At 28.3% G+C, this 5,930-nt stretch overlaps 1 long non-coding RNA gene across 1 annotated transcript; it reads left to right on the forward strand.

The window, feature by feature from the left end:
* On the forward strand, positions 1-1,918 carry LOC104804681. The gene is made up of 3 exons (XR_770375.1): positions 1-38; positions 633-710; positions 1,682-1,918. It is a non-coding gene; the product is annotated as an uncharacterized LOC104804681 (long non-coding RNA).
* Positions 1,919-5,930: the final 4,012 nt, after the last annotated feature.

The raw sequence follows: 5,930 nt of genomic DNA on the forward strand, positions 1-5,930 counted from the left end.
TCGACCACCGCCCCGTGGCCACCGCTTCATCACCGTCGGTCCGTTTCTCCATCTTTTCTTAGTTTTTCTTCATCGTTTTCCTTCTCCTTTACCGCCATGGAGTTTTTCCGATTTCCGGCGAACGGAAGCTCGGTTTGGGTTGAGACTTGAAGGGTTTGAAAGCACTTGACGAGTTGAATCTTTTCTGGGTAGTGTCGTCGCCGGAAACGGTGAAACATCGCCGAAAAATCACCGAGAACCGTCGGAGAAAAACTTAGATCTAGGGCGATTTAAGCCGATTTAGGCCAAAATAACTTCGGATTTGGATTCCTTGATTGGTTTTACATAGGAAACAAAAAAAATTAAATGATTCCGAGATGTATGACGGTCGCCGGCCACCGGCCGCCGACCACCACCACCGGCCACCGTCGCCGAAAAATTTTCCGGTGACATGTGTTGAACCGTTTCAATCCTGTGATTTCAAATCCGAAATCCGTTTTATAAAATTCAAAGTATTTAGAGATCTTCGAACGATTTAAAATAAGACACTTTAACCGTAAGACTTACCATTCGATTAACGTTTTTTTTTCGGTAGTAAATATTTTTGAAAAATAATTTGTTGATTAAGATTATTATATGATAATTAATTATAGGTGAAGAAAATCTCGAGGTTATTGAACCCGGGATCGAGGATTAGAGCGAATCTTTCGGAGTTCATCGTTTAGACCAAGGTAAGGGGACTCGACAGAACTCCTCTTTCTTCTATTCGCTTAAACATGATGATAGAGAACATAGATATCATGCGGTTAGGACTTTAGGATAGACGCCTTAAATTCCTTATTGATTGATGATTGATGATTGATGATTGATGATTAATGATTGAGAATCGATGATTGATGAATAATGCATGATGATTGATGATTGATAAATTTTCGTTGAGTGATTATGGTTTACGACGTACATGTTATGTGATGACGTTTTCTTTTTATAGATTATTAGACTGTTAGAATGAGTGGTACTTTTGATATTAAATAAACTTTGGCATGATGTTTGGAAAGATGAGAGAATTAAAGAATTGAGTTAGGGACTAGGATGTGACCTCAGACTGTGCTAAAAATATTTTAAAAGTGAGTTTTGAGACCATGGTACGGCGACGATCCGTATATGATGGTATGATAACAACCCAGGCATGGCAGCGATCCATGTGGAGTGATAACCCCGACTACGGCGGCGATCCGTAGAGGGTTATTGCTATTGGTTGAGTTTTGAGGCCATGGTACGGCGGCGATCCGTATGTGATGGCATAACGATCCGGGCATGGCAGCGATCCATGTGGAGTGGTAACTCCGACTACGACGGCGATCCGTAGAGGGTTATTACTATTGGTCGTGTTTTGATAACCCCGACTACGGCGGCGATCCGTAGAGGGTTATAACGATATTTTTTTGTTTTGTTTTATAAAAGAGTTTTGAGCTAAGTCTGAGGGGTACTGAATAGTCCTAGAATCTGGACTCGTTTTAAAGAATCGAACAAAGAAAAGTTAGGAGAAGAACGTGAATCGATAGATTGAGTTTTGTTTGAGTTGAATGTTGATTGAATTGTTTTCTATTTGATTGTCTATTCTGGGTACGGATGCGAGGTTTATAGTCTTGCAACCTTACTGAACTATTCGCGTAGCTCACCCCTTCCTTTTTCTCCACAGGTGAAAAGTGAAGCAGATTATTGTGGTTGGATTCGGTAGTTTGCCAGAAAGACGAAGATTTAGAATTTTTATTTCCTTTATTCAATTTATTCATGAAATTAATATTTAGACTTAAGTTATTGAAATTCATTGTTTTAGACTTCCGCTGTAGAGCCTGATTTTGATGGTTGATTTTAGAATAAATCGGATTTTTTTATAACCTAAGTGACGATTCAACGATATCCGAAATACCGGATTTTGGGTCGTTACAATCTCCCCTTTTCTCATAGCCCCTATAGGAGAAAATGCTTAATTAGACTATTTTTCTTCATTTCCAAGTCTTTCTTTACTTGAGAAAGATAACCAATGACATCTACAAAAAACAAACATGTTACGTATAGAATCAATACTATAAATATACAAAATTATTAAGGTCGTTCAAACTCACATATAACATTCATAAACGGAAGGGTATAAATAAAACAATTAAACATTTTTTAAATTTATGTAAATATTACAAAATGAAGAGTACAAACCAAAAAAATACATATAAAACAGACTAAAAATATAGTAACATAGTCAATTTTACCACTATGAAAAGTCTACAAAGTCAAAACGACTTAGTAAATATTTACAATTATATTTTCGGTAAAAAAGAAAATATATATTGTGATCTTATTCTTATAGGTCATAAACGGTAGAGATACATGATGTAATTTACATCCACCCATTTCACATTTCAAAATCTATTTTATATTTTCTAAAAATATTTTTGATTTTTTAAAATTTATATATGTTTAAATTCAATTAAGCTATTACATATTAATTAATAATATCAATAGATTTAAATTCTATCAAAATCCATCAAGTTACTAAAAATATAGTTTTTCCGATAATTTGAATTAGTAATACCCAAATAAATTTTGGATTAATTTTTTCGGTCCAAATAATATTTTATTTTAGTATTATTTAATTTTATATGAAAAAAAGAACAATATTTAAATTGTAAAATTGAGTTAAAATTTTTTGAATCGATTAATTTTTTTTGGTAATTTACGTATTGAAATTATGTTAAAAAAATGTGACGAACCAAGGATGCAAATAAATCATTTTAAAATAGATAAAGTTGAGTTTGAAAATAAATATGAGTTAACCCTAAAATTATTGGGTATTACTAATTTGTACGTTGCAGCTTCCCAATATATTACTCTTATATATATAAATGCACGTATATATGAATTTTTGAGTGTCTTTTGACGAATGACGGATATGAATCAACTGGTAGATACGTTGAGAAAATTATTGAAGATTTAGAATGTGAGTTAACCCTAAAATTATTGAATGTGTTTTGATTAATTTTAAATAAATATGAGTTAACCCTACAAGAAAATATAGGTATATCCGTTGGAAAATACCGTTCGAAATTTTCAACCCAATTTTTCAATTGACGGAGAATTTTATTTCATATTTGATATAGTTTTAATTATTTGAGTTAGAATAAGAAGAATTTTAAAAAAATATATATAGACAAATGTCATTCTCCCGTCAAATACATATTTCATGTTTTACTGAATATTATATTACCAAAAAATATCTGTTTTATTTAATTAAAGAAAACAAATATATTATCATTATTTCAATAATTATAAACCAAACATGGTCACACCGCCAGGTGTTCATTATATTCGGGTTGATACAATATTTTATAAGTAAATACGGGGTTACATTTTAAACTCTTCTGTTATAATAGTTAAATACATTCAATAAAAGGTGTTAATGTATATCTTTTTATATATAAAAAAACAGTTTGTGAAAAGAGCGAAAGATACGTGTAAAAATATATTTATATATATATTTAATGTTAGAAGTTAATGTTAGTCAATGAAAGAGCAAAAGACTGCTAAAATATTCTGTAGAATGAAAATACATGAACCAAACAAAATTTCTAAATAGACAACACCCTTCCCAATAGATATTTAATATATTAATTTATTTTTTTTTAAAAGTTTACTAACTTTGTTGTGTATATACATTTCTATAGAGATGTTAATAATCCGATCCAATTAATTTTGATGTTTTTTAATTTTAACGTGTGTTCCTTCGGTGTATTCAAATGTCTTTAAATATATTAAAATTTTCAAATTACACCTCTCTATTATCATCATCATCTTTATTTTATTCAATATCTTTAAAATGATTTAATTCGCTTAATTATTATATCCCTAAATTTTCTAATTACATTCATTCTTACTAGAATCCATGCATCCACGGTATTCTCCCTGTCTTTAAAAATGTATTTATTAATATAATGTTTACATATTTTTGTGCCTATATAAGGTGTGTTCTTCACAAATTCATTTTGCATGTGTTGCTTCACATCAAAAACCAAAAAAAAAAAAATACTATAAAAGTTGCAAAATCTAAATCTCTCTCTACGATCTCCCCTCTTCTCATAGCCCTAGAGGAGAAAATGCTTAATTAGACTATTTTTCTTGATTTCCAAGTCTTTCTTTACTTGTATGGTTCATACGAATTGGTTCTACGATAATGGTAGAGCACTTGAACGACGATTTCTATGTTGGTTACAGGAGAATATAAAAGGGAGTTGGATGGTGGCTGATGTCGTGTACTACATGGGTCATCCTACTGAAAAATGCAAGACCAATGGTTGGGTCCCTACAGCTCTCATTCTCGGTTTGTCTCGTAGGAAGAGGAAAAAAGATCTTTATTTATTCACGTGTTGTATTATATAAGAATAACCCTAGAAATCATCGTTTGATTAATTTATTTCAACTTAACAAAAATTGACTTCCCAATCTATATATCTATATATATAATAATAAGGTTTAAAGGATTCTGGTGAAGCCACCTCATCTCCATATCATCATCCATGTGGCAATAGTTATTTTAAAAAAATATTAGTTATTACAATATTTATTAGCTATTTCTAAATATTTATTAGCTATTTCAAATTTACTTAAATTAGTATTGATTTTTATACATGAACAGTAGATTTTATTTTAAGAAATATGAGAACTATATTAACCAAAAATGTCATCACAAAAATTATTTTTAAAAAAATTATTTTTAACTTTTTTTAACCTATAAAAATGATCATGAACTATAAATACATAAAAATGTCAATAGGTTATTTAATCAAAAAAGTAAAAAGTTTGTATTTGTTATATTAAAATTTCTATTTTAAATAAATTGAATTTTATATATGATTATAATTTTAGATGATTATACATATATTTAAATTTTTTTATCTTAGTGATTTTAGTTTAATAAATATAATATAATAAAAATATTACATTAAAAATTTGATTATAGAAAAAAAACAATATGTCATTTGTAACCATGTTTTATAGTTAATGGCGAAATAAATGGAGAAATTCATTATATTCAATAGAGTAAAGATGTGTACAAAATAAAAAAGAACTTGTAACTAATAAATGGAAAATGCGTGGTATTTTAATAGAATAAAGAATTGAAAAGAAAACTAGAAGATAACCGCGCGATGCGCGGTTTATTCTTTTTTTTTTTGTTATTATTAATTTAAAATATTTATCTTTTTAACCAAAAAAATTTATTAAATCATTATATTTATATATATATATATGAAAAATAAATAAATAAATATCATTGCATTTCTATAGTATAAAATCATTATTAGTTGAATAAATTTATCAATATAATTTCATACATTTTCACAATCAATAGCATAATTAGCCAATAGCCAATATAATTGTAATATATGTATATGAATAAATAAAACATTAGTTGGATAATAAAATTTCTTAAATAATTTTATACAAATACGCTACTAAAATAAATAAAATTAAAAAAATTAATTGGATGAAGATCTCTTAACATTTATAAAAATAGATATATATGGATATATGATTCTAGGACATTTTTTTTTGTACCAAGGTATGACATCCCCTCGTCAACGTGTTTGCTAGATACACACACTTATATAATCTCGATATATCTTCCAAGATATTCATATATATAAAAAGAAAAACAAAATCAAATATATTCATATACATATATGTATATATATTAATTAAATTATTTCTTATTCGGTTATTCCATATTTATATTTGATCTTTTAATTTACTCCATTAAACTATCTAGTATTTGATATTTTTATCTCATCAATGTTGGAATTTAGCTTCGATTGATTTTATTTTGGTAATTGGTTCATTATTTGATTATATATGGATTTTTATTTTTAGGGGATTTGTACAGTTATAGTAGTTTTTAC

The sequence above is a fragment of the Tarenaya hassleriana genome, unplaced genomic scaffold, assembly GCF_000463585.1.
Source record: "Tarenaya hassleriana unplaced genomic scaffold, ASM46358v1 Cleome927, whole genome shotgun sequence".
Classification (NCBI taxonomy): Eukaryota; Viridiplantae; Streptophyta; class Magnoliopsida; order Brassicales; family Cleomaceae; genus Tarenaya; species Tarenaya hassleriana.